Consider the following 12,341-nt stretch of genomic DNA (forward strand, 5'->3'; position numbering starts at 1 on the left):
CTCCTCCTCCTCCTCCTCCTTCTTTCTATTTTAGGGAAGGGTCTACAAGGTGTTCAGGGTCTCACTACTAGATCAGACTCATAGTGATCCGCCTGTGCTAGGATTACAGGCACGCCACCATGCCCCATCTGGAAGTTGTTTCTAATCTTTTAATATTACAAAAAATGTCAGGATGAATCATCTCATGTTCATTTTGCTTTTGTTTTGTGAAGGTGTCTCTTCAGTGCAAATTTCCGGGAGAGTCATTGCTGCTTTCAAATTTAAATATAAACGTACTTTTGTGAGATGCTGTCAAACTTGGCTCCACAAGCTTTCTTTCCCATTCCCATTAACAGTGTACACAAGGTCCTACTTCCTTGTAGTGTCATCAGTAGAGTGCATTATCCAAATTTATCTTTTGAATTCCTGCCACTGAGCTATATTCCCAACTCTCAAGGCTGGTTATTTTCTAAGTCTTCTTTTGAGGAAAAGAGGTAGAGTCTCCTTGATTGCCCTAAATTCTGAATTCATTGAATTATTTTCTGAAGATATCACATAAAATACTCTTTACTCTAGTATTTTCTACAAATTATTAATTAAGTTTAGAGGCTTCATGAAAATCAGATCTTGAGAATTGGGAATATAGCTCAGTGGCATAAGCATCTAAGGTCCTGATTTTGATCCTTGGTACAATCAAAAGAAGAAGAAGAAAAAAAAAAATAGGCTGGGAGAAAAATAACTAGCCTTGAAAATTAGAGATCAAAAATGCCAGCCCCAGTCATATGTCCTTGCCTTACCTGCTATCACTATTCTCTTACTCAGCGGCTACTCTGTAAAGTGGATAAGTCAAGGATATCTGACTGGGGCTGGCATTTTGAGCTCTAAACTTCTAGGGTGGGTATTTTCCAGCCATCTCTTATGTTTGGTTAAGCACAATACTGGCCTGGAGTGTTGACCAAGTCAATGTCATGGGAGAAAGAAGGGTAGGGGTATCATTCTTGATCAAGAACTGATCTTGCACTTCAGGTTGCTTGCCTGTTTTGTAAATAAAGTTTTATTTAAATATAGTCACGCTCATTTGTAGTATCATGTAATAGTTGAGAGATTATAACAGAATAGGATTGCCTGAAAACCTAAACTATTTACTACTTGGATACATAACAAAAGAATTTGCTAAGCCCTGTTTTTTTAGGTTAAGAGAGCTTGACAGCTCTTCTACTTCCATCCATGTAAGTAGTACCAGCTAGCCATTGCCACACAATGGCTAGTCTTGCCACACAATTTTATTTTAACAATGATATAAAACACATTAAATAATTGTGTTCAGACATGAGACACTAAGATGCACAGACTAGGGCCAGGGAGATGGCTCAGTGGAGTAAGTGCTTCCCTGGCAAGCGCAAAGGCCTGAGTTCAATTCCCAGTTCCGGAAAAAAAAACAACAAAAAAACAAAAAAACCTGCACAGACTATATGCTCAGAGAGAAAGGAAACAAAGCAGATGAGTTCTACAACCAGAGCTATTTTCTCACCACAGCACAGCAAGAGGGAATCTGCATAAAAAGCAGAGGTCTCACTGTGCTCAAGACAGTGATGTAGGAGTTAGGGAGCTCGAGGTGGAGCATGGAGGGGAAGAAACCACATAGAGAAAAATATGTAGGCTGAGTGATTTCCTTTGTGTTACAGTATAAACATGAAATGCCCACTGAGGATCATTACTGCAGGCTTTACTGTGATCAGTGAACTAACCTACGGGGTGGGATCTGAACCTGATGGCATTTTCGGGAGGTGATGGAAGCAGGAGGGGTGGAAGCAGGAGGTAGGTTCTGGTTGAAGGCAGTGGAGCATGCAGGTGTGCTCTTCTGGCTCTATCTGTCCCCAGCCTTTCCCTGTGCTCTCCGCTACCTGGTTGCTCTGAGATGTGCAGCCTTTCTCTTTCATGCTTGTAGCTGCACCGTTTTCTCACCACAGGCCCACAGCAGGGGAGCCAGTTACCCATGGACCGAACCTCTGAAACCGTGAGCTAAGATAGACCCTGCCTCCTTTACATTGCTATTCTCAGCTATTTTGGTCACAGCGATCAAAAGCTGACTAATACACCTTCAATCCTTGGCTGAATACAAGCTCCACATGTGTAGGGATGACTGCAAAAGGGCAGTCAGAGCTCAGTGCTGAGGGTAAGAAGGCAGCAGGGAGCCAGAAAAAGAACAAGGTCTGGAGCTGCCAGAGCTGGAAGACACTTGGATTGTGTCCACCAGGGCTAAACACCGAGGGTATTGAGTACACCAAGAAAGGCAGCACCCTAGGAACAGGACCTGACTGGGCAAGAATAAAGGCAATTATAGGTCTGACTCCACCAAAGATGAGTCAGTCCACGAAAACATTAACTGCTTTCAACATGGAACTCAGTAGTCTTTAAAGAAAGACAACATAAATGCCTTTAACATATAAACACATATGTGTGTATGTATTTATTATTATATAATATATGATCTGTTATAATACAGACTATGTATTCATGGTTGAAGTATAAAACATTTCTCAAGAAATTAAACAAGTTCCAAATGGATGCAATAGAGCAGAACAACCAAAACAATTTTGGAAAAGAAGAATAATTGGGACAACTTCCATAATTGATTTTTTACAGGGTGATTTTTTATTTTTTAAAGTGTATTGTAACCTAGAGTAAGCAAGACACCATATATAGGCATAGGCATATAGATTAATCAAGTAGAATAGAGGGCTCAGGAAGAGAGTCTGACGTGTATTTGGTCAGTTGACTTTGATTGCTTTGTAATTTAATTTTAAAAAATACAGCTGTAAACCATTTGGAAAAATAGTCTTTTCAATAAATGTTCCTGGAAAAAGTGGCTGTAAGTAACAAAACAAACTCTCCACATACAGAAAATGACCTTAAATGGGCTAAAGGCCTAAATGCAAAAACTAAAACTACAGAACTTGTAGCATAAAAATAGAAGAAAAAGGGCCAGTGAGATGGCTCAGCAGACTGAGTGCCTGCTTAGGCAAGCACAGGGACCAGGATTTGATCCCTGATACTGCATGCCGCACCAGCCCCATCCTCTGTTGCACTGAGCCAGCGACCAGGTCTGGGTGTGGTGGAGCACGACTGTAATCCCAGAGCTGAGGAGGCTGAAAACAGGAGGATTACTACAAATCCAAGCTGCATAGTGAGACCCTGTAACAAATACATAAAAAAATTAAAAATAAGTAAATAAAAATAATATTGTCCTTAAAGGACAATATTAAGAAAATGAAAAAGACTGAAATCAATGACTAGATGAAGTCGTCTGTAATATACAAACTTACAAAGGACTCATCTAGAAACCTCTAACAAAAACATAACCTACTTTTGAAAAAAATTAGATACAGGGTCTCACTACGCAGTGCAGACTCATGTTGATCCTTCTGTCTCAGACTCCCCAGTGCTGAGATTATAAGTGCGCAACACCAGGCCTGGTTTGGGGGCCAACACAGTGCACCTCAGGCTCCAGGACCACACGGCATGTGGTACTGGGGATCAAACTCGGGTCCTTGTGCTTGCCAAGACCGAGCTCTCAGCTCTCAGCTAGAGCAATGAACTGTCTCCCCAGCCCACAGACTACCTTTTTAAATGGCAAAATATCCCAACAGACACACTGCAAAAAGAGTATAGATGTAACTCTAGTGACGTAACTCAGTTGGTAAAGTGCTTGCCAAGCATATGCAAGGCCTTGGGTTTAATCCTCAGCACTAACACCCCACATTAATAATAATAATAATAATAATAATAATAATAAAAAGAATACAAACACAGATGACCAGTAGGCAAGTGAAAGAGCATCTCATGGATGTAATCTCCAGTCATGGGAAGCATGTAAATTAGAACCACAGAGAGACACTATCTGTCTACACAGCGGGCGAGAAGGAACGGCTCTGTCCTATCAAGCATTGGTGAGGGTATGGGGAAGCTGAAACTCATATAGTGCTTATGGGCACATGAAAAATTATAAACACTGTAGAAACACTTTGGCCACTCCTTATAAAGTTAAATATATACCTCTGTGACCCAGAAAACCTACTTGGGGATTTTTCCAAGAGAAATGAAAACATGTGTTTACAAAAAGAGTTGTGCAAGAATTTTCATCAAAGCTTTTTCACTGTAATAACATAACCTTGGAAGCAATCCCGGTGTCCATTGTGGGAGTAGAAAAGCAAACTGTGGTATGTTTATTTTATTTTATTTTTTTGCGGAACCGGGGATTGAACTCAGGTCCTTGCGCTTGCCAGGGAAGCGCTTATTCCACTGAGCCATCTCCCCTGCCCCAAACTGTGGTATGTTTATACAAGGACTCTCTACTCAGCAACAGAAAGAAGCTCCTCACATGTACAACAACATGGATGACTCTCAAAAATATATACTGAAACAAATACATATATACTGAGTGAAAGAAACAAGGTGCAGAAAGTTTGAAGCTGTGTTCTTATATTTATAGAGTTTCTGAGCTGGTGAAGCTATGGTGGTAAAAATCAGATCTGTGGTTGATCGGGGTGGGTTTCGGGGGAGGCCTGGGGAGTAAGAGGCTTGAGATGAGAATGAGTGAAATTATTCCAAACTTTGATTGAAGTAGTAGTTATATAAGGGCAGATACATTAAACACATCTCATTAAATGATAAATTTAAAATGAATTCATTGTACTCCACCTAAACTTACTTAATTAAAAATAGACAAAAGAGAAATAGCAGCCAAATGCAATGTGTGATCTTCAACTGGATGTTGATTTGGCAAAAACAAAGCTATAAAAGATATTTTTAGAATGACTAGGCAATTTTAAATATGGCTTGGCTATTAAATAATATGAATTATTGCTAATCTTGTTAGGTATAATAATAGTGGGGTTAAATAAAACCATCTAACTTGTTGTTCTAAGGGATGAAATACCAAGATGATTGGAACTTACTTTTAAATGGTTTCATAAAACAAAAATGGTATAACACCAAGAATCCGGACACAAATATACATAGAGAAGTGAATAAAGCTGGCAAATATTACAACTGCTGAAGAAAGTGGCAGATAGAGTTTCACTACACTTTCACCTCTTCTGATTTTTCAGAAGATATTTTCTCACAACCTTCCATACCAATCATGAGAACTGGAGGAGGGAACTGTTGAGGTGTTAAGGCTTACCCCTTCCTGGAAGATGGCACTTCTGAAGACATGGCTAGAGGCTTCCTGATTCTCTCAGACACTTTTGTGAAGGGGCTTCCAGGGACAACCAGCATTGGGAATGACAGCAGTAATGTTTTCCTGTAATAGAACATCCTGGCTGGTTGGCGGCCTGTCCGCCTTTGCTGGTCACCGGGACAGGGAGTACCTTGCCATGTTGGGTCAGGAACAGTAGGCTGTGTGCTTGGGGCACTTCCTGCTGTCCTTCAGGGGAAAGTGAATGGTTAACCCGTCATTCTCTCTGGACTTCCTGAACCCTCTATGCCTGTGTAAGACTCTTTTAGCTGAATTTTGCCAGCCAAGCTAAAAGTCTCATAGCAAACACAAGGGTCATACAGGGCCCAGGCAACCCTTTAGACAGAGCTCACACAGGTGCTTTACAAAGACCACACACACATGCAAATCTGTCTCCCCAAAGAACCTAGGTTCATGGCTAATGGAGACTCTGCCTCAAGTCTTGGCCAGCTGGTGTCTTGGAGCTAAAGTGGGCAGTATCTGAGGTCCAGGAGAGTCTTGTGAAGCAGGTAGGGAAGGGCAGCCAGTGAAAAGGAGGGTATGTGCCTCCTGGGGCAAGGAGAGAAGCAGGGAGGTTGAGGATGAGGAGACACTGAAGGTGAGGGAGCTGAGTTCACGTGGGGCAGCCTGCAAGAGGTGTCACACAAATGCCCTGAGGTTAAGGACCCTGAGGTTCCAGCCACTTGGTGAGCCTTGAGGAACAGAGCGAGTCATTCCAAGGGCCAGGAAGACAGAAGGGAAGGGCTTAGAGATTGCCTAGGAAGAAAGGCCATCAAGGAACAGGCACAAAGAATTTGCTGAGAAGTGTGGTGCAATGTCAAGATGGCTGAGGAAGACAGGTTTTCTGGTCTAGAGATCTGAGTGTTCTAGTAGGCTGAGTAGAGAGGTGAGGAAGGAGATGACAGAATCACTAAGAAATCAAGAAAGGAGGGGCTGAGATTGGCAACCATGTGTAAAGTGAAACTCTGAGAATGTGAGGAGAGGAGAGAAGAAAGGCAAAGCCGTGGGACAGGATGCTTTGAGCTCCCCAGTGGGAGCTCCTCATGGGACCCCAATGCCACCCACTGTCATCACACATCATGAGAAAGAACAGAAGACACAAACCTCTTGTATGTGGAGGTAATCCAGACAGACTTCTGGTTATGGTGCATGCAGTGGAGAGAATGTGGGGCAGGAAGGAACCAAGAAATGGATGGAATTGGCTGAGAGAAGGAGGAGCTGCAGTCTGGAGAGAGGAAAAGAGTGGGAAAAAAGTAGCGCAGCAGAGAATGATACACAGAAGGAAATGTAACAGCACACCAAGAGGTGGACAGCTGAGGTCACAGACCCCTCTGTGGAGAAACGCATGGGGCCCTCTGGATGAGTCACCCGCCTTCTTATGTTCACAGCCCTTTTCAAGACCTTTTAGTTGATTGTTGCTGTTCTTTGTATTGCAGGGGAAAGGTCACGTGGCCTGCAGTCATTATGGCTAACAAGCACTTTTCAGTTCAGTTGGATTCATTTCTGTTGGGAAGAGAGTAGCGAAGGTGGAGCAAGTTGTATTTCATAAGCATTTATTGGGCTCCTACACGCAAGGCATCATCTCAGTGCCCACATAGGACAGAGACGGCTGGTGGGCTCCGGCCCTGGCCCACGGGGTGTGGGATGCACCTGGGCTGTGAGGACGAGGGCAGTGGGCCTCCTTGAGGAAGTGTGGCCCATGCACTCAACGGCTTCTGTCCAAGTGTTGCGTGTTGGTCCCCAAAGGCCAAGAGTTGAAGGTTGTTTGCTGGCCTGTGCTACTGTTGGAAGGTGTGGAAGACCATCTGGTTGACTCTCCTTGAAAGAAGAGCAATTATCCTCATTTTAGCTAACCTGGTCCTATTTCCTTGTATTGATATGGACAGAGCTGGCTAGGACTTTTCTTTATCTCTTCCACTAGCTTTGAGCAACACAAATTGTAGTGTTCTCCCCCTGGCTACCTTAGTGCCCCTCCAGAAACATGCTGGCAGGGCAGGATCAGAACTGTGCTTTGTGCTGTCACCTGGGATCAGCCTGGAGATAAAAAGCTGTGACTTCCCACGGCATAAAAGATTACACATTAGAGCTGAAGCACTGACCCCAAAACATCAGATACTACCTCAGTTGCATAATGCCGATTACACCTTCTGCGTATCCTTCTCTCTGCATATTACAGAGGGGATCTTAGGCCTCCTACACAGCCCAGTTCACAGCGCTCACCTACTTCCTACCATTCTCACAGTCACTCGTCCTCCAGCCACTCCTTTCTTCATAATAAAACCTGGGTTCAGCCCTGGGTCAGGGCGTCTGTTCCGGTTAACCATCATCCTAACTGGACCTAGGACCCCTTGGCTTCCCCCCATTTTGGATATATAATTGTGTCTTCATTTATGCCATGAGTTGCCCTGGGAGTGGTAGATTGGAATTAACTTGCTAGGATTCCAATAACTTTTCCATGGGATTATAGAGAAGGTGAGGCCTGGGGCTGGGATGTTAGGTCCTTGGAGACAAGCCCTTGATACCCTGGATGCTTCCTGTCTTTCTCTTTGCTTTTTGGCTGCCATGAGTCGAGCAGCTTCTCCATCATGCACTTCCACCGTGATGTCTTTTCCTGCCAAAGGCTCAAGAGCAATGCGGCCAAGTGACCCTGGACTGACACCATGAGCTAGAAGTCTTTACTCCCTTTAAGCTGATTATCTCAGGTATTTTGTCACAGTGATGGAAAATTACTAACACACCCAACTGCATAGTGGTTGTGACCACCTGGGAGAGGTACTTTAATGTGGACCCTAGACTGTGGCATTTTCACTCTGAAGATGGAGCTAACTTAAGTCTAAGGGGGCCAATCATTTCTACGGCTATGTCCTAGTAGCCTGTCCTATTGGTGGTTGCGGTAGGTAACACTTAATGGTTTTGTTACCAATGCTTGTGGTGTAATATGGCCTCCTTTGAGAAATACAGAAATACATGGACAAGAAAACAAGACTTAAACCTAAAAAGTATCAACACAGCCAGATATGGTGGTGCATACCTGCAATCCCAGCACTCTGGGAGGTTGAGACAAAAGGACTGAATGAAAGTTCAGTCACAGCCTAGGAGGCAACTTAGCAAGAGCCCTCTCTAAAAGCAAAACAAAATAAATGACAAAACAAAAAGCAGAAAGCAAACAAGCCAACAAACAAGTAGCATCACCACTACCAACAAAAGCCCAAGCCCATCACACAAAATCAACAGGTAGTGCATGGAACAGAGATGAACAAATTTACTGTAAGGAGACAAGAACAGGTTTTGGGGAATATCAGAGAGCACTGGTGCCCTTCAGGGAGTTTCTCCAGATGTGACAGCTGGGACTTCCTCACAGCAGGGTGGCCAAGGGCAGGCAGACTGCTCACATGACAACCAAAGGCTTCCAAAGTTTGTGTTCTAGGAAACAATCAGAAGGGTATTTTATGACTTAGACTCGGTGATCACACAGTGCTGCACACTGGTACTCTGAAACAGTCACAAAAAACCCCAACCAGCTTCAAAGGCAGGAGAGGTACCCCACACCCATGCCCCCTCTTACTAAGAGCAGAGTCAAAAGTCAGAAGAGAATGTAGAATGGCAGTGTTGCAGCTACCTTTGGAAAGAACACTCTGCTGCACCAGCTTTGGCGAAGTAAGAGCTTCACAGCCTCCAACAAATGGGAAGTGGAAATGAATCACTGAGGGTCATTCTTGGGTTTTCCAACTTAACATTCCTAAGCTCACTGGAATTTTGCCCATTTCTTTTTAATTGGGAAAATAAAAAGCATTGGTTTCAAGAGAACTAGCTTTATTCCAGAAGAGAAGAGCCTTCTTCTGCTCTGACCTTCTCCTTGGCAGTGAAAGCAGAGGAGGAAGCAAATGGAAACATCTGGAAAGAGTGTCTGTGAGGATCAGAAATTGGCCATGGAGGTTTTTAGGAAGAAGCTACTGAAAACCAATTTTCCTAAAATATAATTATGCTGGTTGGCATCATTTTGGTATACGGGAAGAAACCGGTGAGGGCAGCTGGTGTAAGTGAGACACACAGACCACGGGGGAAGGCTGAGGCCACAGTGCAAGGAGGACTGCAGGAGGACTTTATCTTAACAGTTCTTGGTCACCTCTTCAGGGGACCTCTCTGCTACTCTGAACAAAGACAGGGCCTTTGTTCTCTTCTTGGTCATCCAAGTCCACGTCTTACTCCAAATTTCTGCTCCTAAGTTTTGCTAATACAGGGCAGCACCGCTTCTCCTTAACATGCCTAGCCTGTTTCTCACACCACAATCCTTCTACTTCAGACAACAGCTTCCATGTGTTTTGCTTGCCTGATCTAACTGAGCCTCTATTGTCCATGCTACACTTCTGAGCCTGCCCCACAGGCCATAGGTCTGTTCCTTCCAAGGTGTCCCGATGGGCCCAGATTTCTCTGATTTTAGCTCTGGATGTCTGGCAACCTGGGAAGCCCCTCTGTCCACGTGCAATCTGTCTAGGGCAGTTGGCCATCACATAAGACACTTGTCTCAGGCCAGTCATTCAAGAGGAGGTGAGCTGGATCCCTTGGTGAGCTGCAAGGCCACTGTCCTTAAGCAGAGGAGGAGAGTGTCACTGAGAAAAGGGTACGACTTGGGCCAGTATTGATCAACCTCTCTTGTTAAAAGCGGACTTAGGTAAATTACTCCTTAGAAGGGAGGAGTTGAAGTATTGCAAGTACCTGTGTAGCAATTTCATACACAAGAAAGAGCGGATATTAAATGCCTGGTTTCTACTGGTCAGCTCAATAAATCCCCAGAGCAAAAACAAAAAACAAAAAAAAACCCTCGTCTTTCTGAGTCATAGTTTTTACATCTGTGAAATGAAAGGGTTAGGACAAGGACTTACTTTCTTTCCTACATTTTTTTGGGGGGTTGGGGAAACAGTGCTGGGGATTGAACCCAGGGCCTTGCATTTGCCAGACAAGCACTTTACCACTGAGCCACACCCCCAGCCCTCTTTCTAACTTTTGTCCTAGAACTTCCAGTCCAGAGTGCAGGGTACCTTATCCTTCTCGAGACTGGGTCCACTAACATCATTATTAAATTCTTCCCTCTCCTCCCCTTCCCTTCCTGCCTTCCTTTCATCTTCATTCTCTGTACTAACACCGTCCTCCCTGACGGCTGATCCTGTCAGCATATTTATCCTTGGTGTGTAGTTTTATAAAGTGTCAATATTATTTTTTGTGCTGTCTTAATTAGTTTTTCATCCTGTGACAAAATCACAAGTTAGAGGAGGAAAGGTTTATTCAGCTCACAGATGGTAGAGGTTTCAGTCCCTAGTCTGCTGGCTCCGAGGCAGGGTGGCATGGCATGGTGGGCAGGAAGCAGCTGGTCTTCTGTCTCTCATTTTTTATTCCATCCAGGCTAGTGGTCGGTGCTACCCACATCCAGGGTTGGCTTTCCCTTATGAGTATGTCCACCATCCTTACCCTGGTTTACCTGCGTTAAACCATCAGTGGACTAACCCAGATTCACACTGCTGATCCAGTCCGTGAAGCTGGGGGCGGAGGGGACCTAGAAAGAAGCCACAACGTGTGCGTTTTCCATGTATATACATTACATAGCCCTTATTTGGCACCTAACAGATTTTTAAGGTTATGCTATACATTTTTTATTTAAAAAAATAAAAAATAATAAAAAAATTAGAAACGATAAAGAATTTCACTAAACAAGCTCCTAACTTTTTACTCAGCGCCATTTGAAAGAACGTCCCTGTAGCGTGGGCTATTGCATGGATGCTGGTGGCGTGAAGGGGCCCGAATGGACTCCTAGGTGGAAGACGCTTGACGAATTAAACACAGCGTTGGAGGGCAGGAGCAGCGGGGAGCGCCTGGCGGGGCCTCGACTCTGAACTAGGAAGCCTTCCAAGGGCTTACCCCTTAGCTCAGTTGTTTAAGTGCCTGCTTATGCAAACGCAGTCAGGCTCAGGGTACCGCAGATTGATCCCCAGCTCCTCATGCCTTACCAGGCCCGCCTGTAAGGCAGCCTGAGCCAGCACACACACACAAAAAAAATCCTTCCCGAAGGCCTCCAGATGTTCGTTCCTGTGTGCTCAGCTCTTGCTGGGGGATTCCTCCTGTGTGGAGCTGGGGGACAGTCTGGGGGGACAGGAAGGAGACGGCCCTGACTCTCACATCTGATGGGGCAGTGACAAGCCCGGCAGCTGCTGAGGCCGCAGCCAGAGCCCAGCCCCACATCACGCACGTGTCTGCGCAGCTGGGCGGCCAGCGGGGGACGCACACCGGCAGGACAGCTTCGGTGCTTGTCCTCTGAGTGGTGTCCCCAGCCAGACCCAGCAGCTCTCTTGGTGGCACCGAGGCTTAGGAGCCACGTGGAGCCTGGGGACAGGCCGTAGGTGGGGAGCAGCAGAGGGCCCAGCCCAGCGTCTCTGCCTGCCAGCGGCTGGAAGGTGGATTTCACTCCAGGCGGCAGCGACCCGCGCTGGGTGGCCTCTGCTTCGCCTCCCACGGCACAGCCACAGACCAGAAGGCTGAGGGAGGAAGCAGGTGTTGGAGGAGGCAGCTGTTCTGCTCAGCAGGGCCCACCCAGACCTTCCTCAGGCTCTGTCCTGTGATGTCAGGGTGGGAAGTCGGGGTGCTGCCATCCCCACTACACACTTCCTCTCTGAACTGCAGAGCCCCGTCTTGATTCCATCCAGCTCCCACCAGCCTGTTCCCTCGGAGCTGCAAAACAAGCGAAAGCACCAGTGCAAGGCAGAGCCCCAAGATGAGGGGCAGGCAGAGGCCTCCGGAGTGCTTCTAGTCCCCTCTCCACCTCTTGCTGACTGTGCTCAGATCTGCAGTCTCTCCTTCGTGTTCTTTGCTTAAAAGATATTTTATGAAAGTCTGGCCAAAGAGCTCAGTGGATTAAAGCGCCTGCTTAGCAGACGCTGAGGCTGAGAGTTCGAACCCCTGGCTTGCCGTGCGGGCGCCGTCTAGGGGGCGCTGAGACTGAGACTGAGACTGGGCGTGGTCGTGGCGTGTACGCCTGTAATCCCAGAGTTTGGGAGCATCACTGTGAGTCCGATCTATGCAGTGAGACCCTGTACACCCTGTACTCCTACTCCTAATATTATATGGATATATA

The 12,341-nt window shown here is 45.6% G+C and overlaps 1 long non-coding RNA gene across 1 annotated transcript in view; it reads right to left on the minus strand.

Annotated features, from left to right (window-relative positions):
* The window catches only part of LOC111813267, an 8,794-nt gene extending 3,430 nt beyond the window's left edge, over positions 1-5,364 (minus strand). The window contains exon 1 of the long non-coding RNA XR_002818570.1: positions 5,165-5,364. This is a non-coding gene — a long non-coding RNA (uncharacterized LOC111813267). The remainder of the gene's footprint in view (positions 1-5,164) is intronic.
* Between the last annotated feature and the right edge of the window lie 6,977 nt (positions 5,365-12,341).

Source organism: Octodon degus, unplaced genomic scaffold (genome assembly GCF_000260255.1).
Source record: "Octodon degus isolate 3935 unplaced genomic scaffold, OctDeg1.0 scaffold00177, whole genome shotgun sequence".
Taxonomy (NCBI): Eukaryota; Metazoa; Chordata; class Mammalia; order Rodentia; family Octodontidae; genus Octodon; species Octodon degus.